Source organism: Mizuhopecten yessoensis, unplaced genomic scaffold, assembly GCF_002113885.1.
Source record: "Mizuhopecten yessoensis strain PY_sf001 unplaced genomic scaffold, ASM211388v2 scaffold11169, whole genome shotgun sequence".
NCBI classification, from domain to species: Eukaryota; Metazoa; Mollusca; class Bivalvia; order Pectinida; family Pectinidae; genus Mizuhopecten; species Mizuhopecten yessoensis.
In genome coordinates, this window is record NW_018408914.1 from 179,943 (window position 1) to 191,756 (window position 11,814).

General features: G+C 35.0%; 1 protein-coding gene across 2 annotated transcripts in view; it reads right to left on the reverse strand.

The window, feature by feature from the left end:
• Positions 1-11,814, reverse strand: part of LOC110467302 (rho GTPase-activating protein 20-like) — a 205,410-nt gene that overhangs the window by 178,657 nt on the left and 14,939 nt on the right. The window contains exon 1 of one of the 2 annotated variants that reach the window (XM_021524378.1): positions 3,130-3,210. The exons of the other annotated variant lie outside the window; for it this stretch is intronic. The gene's annotated coding sequence lies outside the window, so the exon portion shown is untranslated. Of the gene's footprint in view, positions 1-3,129; positions 3,211-11,814 lie in introns of those variants that run through there. 2 annotated transcript variants of the gene reach the window in all.

Genomic DNA, 11,814 nt, shown 5'->3' on the forward strand with positions numbered 1-11,814 from the left:
TGAACATTCAAGACAGAATACAACAAAGGTATACATTACAAGTGGCACCTAATTATATACATAACTGTACAGCCAGGTAAAAGTTGACCTCTGACCTGGTCAGTACCTGGCATGGACGGACACTGACCCAAATCTTACAACACTTAATCCTCTAATCTGTACTAATCCAATAAGTTGATACAATAACAATATCAACACTAGTGACTTTCCTCATTAACTCTCCTGGACCATACCTGTGTTCAGGTAATGTCTTTGAACTTTATAATCCAATATCAAACCTGAAATATTCCAATAATCTGGACAAACGAATCCAACATCATCCCTCACAACCAATCAACTTATAACTGGGATCGAAAATAGTGACAAACCCCATGTCTTCTCATCTACCTGGAAATAGCAAATTAAACCAAATCTAGGTAACACGCAAAACATGTATGTTGAAAATCAGACTTAAGTTCACAAGCATCATCATGCTTACACCAAAATTTGTTATGCAGACCTATATATCAGGAAAACATATCATCCATCAAAATTACATTACAAAATGATGCTGTCCAATGTCAGGTAAATGTCAGGTATATATACTGTCCAATGTCAGGTATATATGGTATCCAATGTCAGGTAGATATACTGTCCAATGTCAGGTAAATGTCAGGTAGATATACTGTCCAATGTCAGGTATATATACTGTCCAATGTCAGGTAAGTGTCAGATAGATATACTGTCCAATGTCAGGTAGATATACTGTCCAATGTCAGGTAAATGTCAGATAGATATACTGTCCAATGTCAGGTAAATGTCAGGTATATATACTGTACAATGTCAGATATATATGGTGTCCAATGTCTGGTCAATGTCAGGTATATATGGTGTCCAATGTCAGGTACATATGGTGTCCAATGTCAGGTCAATGTCAAGTAAATATACTGTCCAATGTCATGTCAATGTCAGGTAGATATGCTGTCCAATGTCATATATATATGGTGTCTGATTTCAGGTCAATGTCAGGTAGATATACTGTCCAATGTCTGATATATTTGGTGTCCAATGTCAGGTATATATGGTGTCCAATGTCAGGTCAATGTCAGGTAAATATACTGTCCAATGTCAGGTCAATGTTAGGTAGATATGCTGTCCAATGTCATGTAAATATCAGGTTTATATACCGTCCAATGTCAGGTAGATATACTGTCCAATGTCAGGTAAATGTGAGGTATATATACTGCCCAATGTCATTTAAATGTCAGGTAGATATACTGTCCAATGTCAGGTATATGTACTGCCCAATGTCATGTAAATGTCAGGTAAATATACTGTCCAATGTCAGGTAGATATGCTGTCCAATGTCATGTAAATATCAGGTTTATATACTGTCCAATGTCAGGTAGATATACTGTCCAATGTCAGGTAAATGTCAGATAGATATACTGTCTAATGTCAGGTACATATGGTGTCCAATGTCAGGTGAATGTCAGGTAGATATACTGTCCAATGTCAGGTATATATACTGTCCAATGTCAGGTAGATATACTGTCCAATGTCTGGTTAATGTCAGGTACATATGGTGTCCAATGTCAGGTTAATGTCAGGTACATATGGTGTCCAATTTCAGGTCAATGTCAGGTAGATATACTGTCCAATGTCAGGTAAATATCAGGTACATATGGTGTCCAATGTCAGGTAGATATACTGTCCAATGTCAGGTTAATGTCAGGTAGATATACTGTCCAATGTCAGGTCAATGTCAGGTAGATATACTGTCCAATGTCAGGTAAATGTGAGGTATATATACTGCCCAATGTCATGTAAATGTCAGGTAGATATACTGTCCAATGTCAGTTAAATATCAGGTACATATGGTGTCCAATGTCAGGTCAATGTCAGGTAGATATACTGTCCAATGTCAGGTTAATGTCAGGTAGATATACTGTCCAATGTCAGGTTAATGTCAGGTACATATGGTGTACAATGTCAGGTAAATGTCAGGTATATATACTGTCCAATGTCAGGTTAATGTCAGGTATATATACTGTCCAATGTCAGGTAAATGTCAGATAGATATACTGTCCAATGTCAGGTAAATGTCAGGTACATATGGTGTCCAATGTCAGGTAGATATACTGTCCAATGTCAGGTAAATGTGAGGTATATATACTGCCCAATGTCATGTAAATGTCAGGTAGATATACTGTCCAATGTCAGGTTAATGTCAGGTAAATATACTGTCCAATGTCAGGTTAATGTCAGGTAAATATACTGTCCAATGTCAGGTTAATGTCAGGTACATATGGTGTCCAATGTCAGGTAGATATACTGATCAATGTCAGGTTAATGTCAGGTACATATGGTGTCCAATGTCAGGTAAATGTCAGGAAAATGTCAGGTATATATGGTGTGTCAGGTAAATGTCGGGTAAATATAAGTTTCAGACAACATATTTTCCCTGAATCTTTATTTTGGAGGGAGATTCCTGATTTTCACCATCATTGACATTTGAAATCAGCTAAATTCCCTACATTATTGCTTTCCCTTTTTTTATTCATTCATAAACAGTTTATAATATCTTATTTTTACCCCCTGGTTTTGTCCAATAAAGGTTTCTGAAGTCTCTTTTAGACATTTTTATTTTGCCATGGCATACCTCCCTATGCAATATTTGAACGGTTGGCAAATTTGTCCTATAAAATTTCCGTATCTGATAATTTATTGTACAAGAACAAAGGCTTTAAGCAATTTTACAATGTTAACATTTAGATGTACTGTTACCAAGTATAAATCTTCAGGAACAAAGCCATCAAATTAGAGCAACTTCACTGAAAAATAGGTGCTTTTTCATGAGATAGCACTTGTCAACGGTTGGCAAATATGTCCTACACTAAAAAAAAATCTGATAGTTTATCATATCAGAACAAAGACTTTAAGCAATTTTACAATGTAAACAAATCTACAAAACAAAGCGATCGAATTAGCATCTTTACTGGAAAAATAGGTGCTTATAATATCATACACTTCATGTTTAAAACGCTTTATGAATAACACAGAACAAAGTAGAAAATATACAATAATGATAATGATAGCTTGTGTTTGATCATAGTCACAAGGCCAAGGTTGTGATAAAAAAAAACTTACCGTGAGAGTTTATCAGACATTATAAGTGTTAGCCTCCAATATATCCCAGTATGATACCTCACTGCCTTGTCACACCTATCTCTGGCTCTGTACCAACACAACACCTAAGTAATCCACATACACCTGTTTTTGTGGTGTATTAAGGTCAATTGTTCCTCACTTGTCCTTTCCTGTCGACTTCATTCAAACATAATCAATTTCCAAACCAGAACATCTGTAAGTATCACAGAAGTGTTTCTTCTGGATTTCCTCTCGATCCATCACCAAAGTCACAGGTTTTACAATCACAGCAAAAAGAGACTCCATTCATCACTATTGGCCTCTTACCTGTGGTAAATGTCTGAGAGTCAAGATACAATGAAATGTTTTGTACAAACGATTACTGTCAGTATATATATATGCATTGCGTTGAGTCTCCAGGAGACTTCCTGTACAAATGACATACTCCTCATTTTACTATGGTGAAGTTCTTCTAATATTATTATCAAAAGAAAAAATACAAGTTTACAGTGACAGAAAGAAATAACTAAATAATTGTACCAAAACTTAAGGATATTTGCTGTAAGACTGACCAGTGATGAACAGAGTGATTGGATCTGACCAGACATCGTGGAATCATTACCTGACAATAAGTGACAAACCAACAGTAAATCAGCCATAACAGATCATAGCTATGGCGTTTTCTGTCATCCCTACACAACTACCTGACTACACAGACACTGCACGTCCAGTTGTAGCAGTTTTTTCTCCGCCGCCATTTGTGACCGTATAATCACATAAAAATAAGACAACAGGAACTTTTCAAGTTGTCATATGCAAAGATATAATCCAGAATAAGAATGTCCCCAGTCTTCACAATATATCTTATTTATTTGGCATTAAACTGTAAATAGGTAATTGTTACAAAAATAGCTTTATCAGATTAGTAAGGATTATGTAAAACACCTGTGATAATTTCATTCTGATATAATAAAGTATATGAATAGCTCGATACCAAGACTCTCGTATTGTCAAAAAGTAGGTGTTACAAAACATACCGACCTACAAAGTCAGTTGATAGGAATTAAAATATTGCCACTGGAATGCACACATGATAACACATTTCTACTCACTGATAGTTTCACAGTAAGATTTCCCAACAGAAGCTGAAGCCGACTGTCGGTCACAGCCTTGTATAGACTTGGTGGTGTAGAGACTCTCTGGTAAGGTATAGAGGCTATCTTTGTTGTATCCCCACCAAACTTGTCATACAACACCACAATAGACCATTTAATACAACAATACACAAATACAAATTAAAAATTCAATTGGAAGTTGAAACCATGATCTAGCAGACGTGTAAAAACCAAATTTCTTTATTTTGAAATATTAATTGCATTTGTTATTGTTTTTTATTGGTTGACTGTGTAAGCTAATATCAACCCTAAAATAAATACCAAACTGGAAAATTTAAAATCCAGCTGAAGGAAAGACAGAGAGTAGCATCTCTGATAACAATCTCAATATAAAAGACTTACACCAAAAGTGTAGAAGATAGAACTAGATAAAACAGGTCTGTTCACTCAATACGGAGGCCACCATTAGACATTTGACCTTGACCTTTTTGACAATGTCATATCTTAGGGAAGAAGATCAACTAGATGATTGTGCAATTTACATAATGCAATGCAAGTCACCATGTTGAACATCAAAGGTAAGATAATGATATGTACTTACCTGGGTAAGTAGTGCAACCCAAAACACAACACTAACTTAATATCATTTCCATGGTAACATAATACATAATGATTATTACCATGGTAACAGAAACCCAAGATCAAATTTCTCCAGTGACTCAAAGTTGGTACTCTCACAATTAAACACAAAAAAAACTTTTTGTTACTACTGGAAAATACTATTAAATTTCATTTTCAGATTAAATCTCATTGCCAAGATAACCAAATACTAAAAGATGAAAATAACAATGCAGAAAAACTCACTGTTGAGATATATTGAGACAAAAAATATAAGGCAAAATAAAAATGTGATTAAAATTGTTGAATATCATGCAAAGTCATTGTGACAAGAACGTCCATGAGGATACATGTACCAAATAGCAAGTGCACAAATGTGTATTGATTGCATACCGATACCGATATATAAGTCAACATATCAGGTGCATAATTATTCTCCTGCGGAAATTCTTACCGATTGTCCGTGACATGTAGTGGTCTAGGTGACAATCATGCTTCCCCTATTATATGTCTCCTCTTGATCAGCTTAACACCTTGCCGAGAACATTCCAGGACAGATGTCATGGTATATCAATGTACACCCACTCCAAACAGTCCCCATATTTCTCCTCTCAGGAAGTGTCTCTCGAAGAACACAGTTTGAAGCTTTTATACTATCCTTTCAATATCAAAGGTAGCCATTGGCGGAATGTGGCAACACAACAACTCATTTGCTCTAAACAAAATGCTTTCAAATTTACACACAAAAAAAATAAAAAAAAATAACAAAAAGAAATTCTCAATAGAAATCAAACAAAATCCTTTGAATAAGATTCTACTGCAGTTAAAATGGTTAAGATTTCAAAATACAGAAAAAAAACCATCCATCAAAATAAAGACCAAATTTGGATTGAGGCCACACTGTGGTCAAAAAGATTATGATGGAAAGGGCTGCAGATTCTGTCTTCTAAGGTGTTAACCTCCACACATTAAGATAAAGGATGTGTCTGGTAACTTATCTGTGTAGACCTATAAAATATGATTTTGTCCCAAGTCACCCACATAGTGATGTATTCCCTGGACTGACCACAACTGACCCGTGACTGCCCCCAAAACACTGTCCAGTTATACAATACACAATGATGCCCTATATACACAAACCAGTTCTGTCACACTCTGGGGCTAGGTAAGGATCTCAAGGGCTGGAGATTTATCAAGGGTACATATAGCTAGAGATTTATCAACAGTTTAAGTTCACCATGTGGACTGTCAAGGGTATCCAGTATAACAAAGTGAATGATGACCACATACTGGGCACGCTTCTCTAACGATTTGGTCCAAACATTTCATCCTCAACGGTCACCAATAATAGCCTACTTGTGTTCTGAACCGAAAGGTTCTCAGTCTGTGGTGAAGATTTCTCGTTGAGTAATTCAGTATGGAGCGCAGAACGTTCGTGTCGCATCACTGAGAGAATAGATGTGTGTATTGTCATAATACTTCTTTATTTACAATTATATAATCGCAACGGAACCTGGCCTTAGGTTCCTGATCTATTCATTGATGTGACCCGTACATGTGCCAAAGCTAGCAGGTTTGACCAGGGGGTCGGTCGCACTATGCAGTTTCATCTACCCTTCACCTTTTGATAATATTACAATGAAGTTCCGTCAATACTCCAGAAAACATGTACTGCTTTGTGGCCTACATACTTACTTCTGGTTTGCAATTATGTGCAAATTGAGCTTGAAAAGCGATTATTAGTATGTTAGTAAATATAAGAATAAAACCTGTTTAACATTATTCATCGCCAGATTTGCAAATGTATCTTACCAAGCTGTGTCGTCCTCTATCAACAACTTCAATGTTTGTCAAGATTTTTGCGGATGTCCACTCTGATTGTTCAAACTACTTTTTATTTTAGCGACTAAAATTTCATGTTATTCAAACAGGATTGACAACATTTATTTAATTTTGTTCGATACAATCGTAAATATACATTACAAAGATTTGTGACTTTTAATTTCAGTATAATCAGATTCATGACAAATACAATTCAGTCTCAAGATTCATGAATATAAATTCAGTATAAAGATTCTTTAAGTTACAAAGTAAGTAACAATTTTGTTGATCCCTTATTACTAATGTGACGATTGGATACAGAAAGAGCTTCATCAAGAACAATACATTATTTGTGACTTCAAACAATGACCAAGACCTCCAGCACCGGAAATCAAACTTCATTTTTTTTTATAAAATTCTTCATAATTATTGGTTTATACTAATGAACCTGGTATATGTGACCTAAACATTTCAAATTTGTTTGTTGCATTGGAATAATCAAGTGATGAACTTTCCGGCATGTTTACTTATTAGATGTGTTTGTCTAAAATACAAGCTCCAGATCATTTTGCTGTTGAGTTAGTAATGATTTAAATCACTCGACTTAACTCAGGACCTCCTGTTTAACAATGAAAGCTTCTTAGTTTAGATATGACACCCCAAACATGACACAGCCCGATCAGTATACAATTAACACACTATATAGAAAACTCCCGAGTCTCAAATCTCACGTTCATGGTTGATCTCGTATACAAGCTAGGAAATCACATTCCTCTTGTTTCCCGACATAAGATGTAAACACAAAGGATAATATTAAAAAATATTATTTTTATATTAAACGTGCTTTATAAGCTAAAAGGACTAACTTTATAAAAGGTTTAATACATCTTATTTTAAGAACATTTCTATTGAATAATATTTGCATCAAGTTTATTAGACATTCAGTTCAGTAGAGAAAGTAAGTCAAAAAATGGCATGTGCTGACAATTATTGTGAAGGTTGATTTTTCTTTTTAAAATTCATTTCGGCTTTTAAGATTCCAATATCAATTTAAATAGATTTAAAAATAACTCTATATAATATAATATCAACAACATTTTAAAAGAATACCTTTCAAGATAAAAAATATCAGCTGCATCATTCGATAATGATTTAAAATCTATTGTTTCCACAACAATTACAAAACAAGTTTTTCGGACTTATTTAATCAATCATATATCAATCATTCTTGTTGGCCCAGATGGAAGGAGGGTCTTAATGTGGGATGAAACCAGAGTACCCAGCGACCATTTGTCTGCCAGGTATACCTTTTCACTTCCGATCAGGGACGTGCGAGAGCGCTATCCACTGTACCAACCTACCATTCACTGTATCACTAAAGGTACACAAGTGAAACATAACAAGTTTTTGTTTGAGTTCTATTTGAAGGCATGAGATCATGAGTTTTGATCGATGACACTTCCGAGGGAGAGGATGACTATGTGAAGTGACCTTGGTTAATCTACCACTTCCTCTGTCAGGTCACTTGATGATGAGAGGTCACTTCCTGTTGCCAGGCGACCACTTTTTGACCTCAATTTATAGTACATTGCAGTTTTTTGCTTTTAAATCGATACATAACATCTTTATTTTACAATGTACATGTTAATTTCTTCTGAACGCACGAGGTGACAACTGTTCAAGGAATTCATTAACATTGAAAGTATTCACATCAATTATGGATCCTCGTTCAACTACCAAAAACATAACTCCGCATTGAACTGTGTCTGGTTCAAGTTATAGTGTTAATATTTCATAGATGCGAAAGAATGATAGTGGACTCCCAAGTTCACAGCAGTAAGCTCCTACCTCCTAGCGTGCGACTATGGTGCTGATGAAACAGCGGCAGCTAGAAGTCTCTTTATAATCCGAACTTAATTCCAGTTATAACAAAAAACAAATACTTCATCTTTTTCAAAATCAATTAGGTCAAATTACTTAATAGCTAAATGAAATTCTGGGCCTGTGTCTAAACTGAGACAAACTCTTGGTAATTATCCTTTGAACCCTGAATGACCACTGTGATGACCAAGTCAATTACTGATGACCGTATTGAAATAATTAAAATTATTTGCCCGTCAGCATTCTTATTGGTCCAATCTCCCAAATTTGTAAAAAGTAGCATTATTATCGTGAATGGTCAGGTTTTAACTCACAGGTGACTGACCATCATACTGGCCCCTTACCTGTATTATCTCTGTTACAGGTGTAAGTGCCAACCATAATTACTCCTGGACAGGACACGACCGCCCAGTTCTACAGGTGTTACAGCTACAACAGGTAACACTAGATCTTTAAATGTCGCTGAAAGCTGAGAGCGGGTGAAATATATCTAACTCAACGATGATCATGTTTGTGAATGAACTATTCTCTTAAATCAACTGTGGGGTTTCATCCAGACAAGAATGTTAATCCATTCTGTATGTTAAGTCCAGGTGAAAAATTCAGTGATCAGTAAATTTGTGAATAAATTAAATACTTAATGAAGCAAACATTCCTACATACCATAGTATGAAAGAATTCTAGTCAGACTAGAAACACAAGGGCAGACTCTTAATCTGTTAATGACTGATTGATTTGCTGTTGGTTTCTGTCTTGGTCACTCTGTTGTATCGTTAACTTTAACCTCCAGTCTATATCTACCTGTGGAATCTCCATCAACACAGGTGAGGATCTAGTTAACGACTTACCTGTAGAAATAATTTAAAATGATAGAAAAGTCAACAATGTTTATTGTTTTACTCCTAAAGGGAACGTTGATAACCTGCGCCTGCTCCTACCTGTGTTGCCCCAGACCGTTGATTATCCAGTTTTATTTCCCTACATTACTACCATAATCCAACCGTTTACCACTTTTATACTGATTAAGCCAGTACCCATACCGAAAAAAGTTACAAAAAAGTTACTTCTTTTTAGGTACAAAAAAGTTATAACTTTTGATGCTAGATTGGAACCTTGTGAGAAGAGAGTTTCAATCTAGTACTAAAAAGTTACAAAAAGGTATTAAAAAGTTACACTCAAACACATTGTTCAGTTCAATCATCACTTTATTGGCAAATAAAAGGTACACAAAAGTTACATTTAGCCACTAAAGCACATGGAAAAAGGTATCATAAAGTTATAACTTTATTTAGTTNAGGTAACACTAGATCTTTAAATGTCGCTGAAAGCTGAGAGCGGGTGAAATATATCTAACTCAACGATGATCATGTTTGTGAATGAACTATTCTCTTAAATCAACTGTGGGGTTTCATCCAGACAAGAATGTTAATCCATTCTGTATGTTAAGTCCAGGTGAAAAATTCAGTGATCAGTAAATTTGTGAATAAATTAAATACTTAATGAAGCAAACATTCCTACATACCATAGTATGAAAGAATTCTAGTCAGACTAGAAACACAAGGGCAGACTCTTAATCTGTTAATGACTGATTGATTTGCTGTTGGTTTCTGTCTTGGTCACTCTGTTGTATCGTTAACTTTAACCTCCAGTCTATATCTACCTGTGGAATCTCCATCAACACAGGTGAGTATCTAGTTAACGACTTACCTGTAGAAATAATCTAAAATGATAGAAATGTCAACAATGTTTATTGTTTTACTCCTACAGGGAACATTGATGGACGTTTCCTTCCTGCTCCTACCTGTGTTGCCCCAGACCGTTGATTATCCAGTTTTATTTCCCTACATTACTACCTGAATGATCCAACCGTTCACCACTTTTATACTGATTAAGCCAGTATACAGCCTATAACTGGTTCTCAAGAGATTCTCCTGCTTTGAAGGTTCAAACGATAGCTGAAGGAACGAGTTGGAGATAATCTAATAATTCTGAAGTTTGTAGTGTTAATTTTATAAGTTGACTTTTACCTCAAAGCATTAAATATATTTAGATCCAAACAGGCAAATTGAAGGTTTCATACATATTTGGCACAGTATCGTAGAGCTTAGCTTGTAACAACTGTATTCTTGCATTCTCACCAGTAACCAAGTAGTGAATTCCCCATAATATCACTCTGCTTTATGTAACATTTCTGTTAATATCAACTTTTCATTGTATATTTTTTCTCTATGTAATGTATGTATTTGAATTTTATATTATTTGAATGGAAATGAACTTCCATTACTATCATGTTGTATTGCACACAGCAGAACATGTTACTTGATAAAATCAATAGTACAAGGTTAAATGTATGAAAAAGAATGCAATGGGACCCAGGCCCTGCAAGTTCATTTTCATATTGCTGTTTGGTGTAAACAATAGACCAATCATATATTGGAAAGGTAATCTTCACTAACATATCTTAGTAACATTATGACAAGAAAGAGTATATAAGTAGTAATCAAAATACTGTCATATTTCACTTCATATCACATTGTTTTCTGACAAAAGACATGACTTTAACAGGTCTACACTTCACTAGGTTTGTCTATTTTGTACAGGTTGTACGATACCTTCAGGCAACATCTCACACATATTTTATTTACATGAACAAATAAACAACAACATATATCACATCATCAATATGTCATCATGTTTCTCATTTTACAGTTGATTTTACAACAAACCAGACAAATAAGATTTACTTTATATAGAAAAAAAAAAAACATCTAACAGAAGTGAAATTATTCTATTAAAATCTTTGAAATTATGGTCTGTTTTAAGAAAGAACATTTAGTGGATAAGAAATTTACAGGAATATATAGGCCTGAAAAGGGGTAATTTTGACAAAATAAATGAAGGTCAATATCAAAAGAAGGCTTTAAATGTGTCCAGACTACCAATAGATCCCGGTCCTGGCTTGATATGCTGTAACTAGAACACTGACAGGTCAGTAAGGGCCCCGCCTTGTGGCAATATATCCCCCATAATTATCAAGAAGCAATCTGCCCATATAGCTGAGCTTGACGTTTGACATTTTGACTTCAAAAAGAATCGCAAGGAAGCAAAATATACATTTTACATGTACTATGATGTGAGTCTTGTTTCCTTCCACCTCCATATTTGCTGGGCTAACAGAAATGTAAATAGCGGTGCAATACTCATTTGTTAGCTTTGATTTGTTTTATTTCACCTTATATACCTCCTCCAT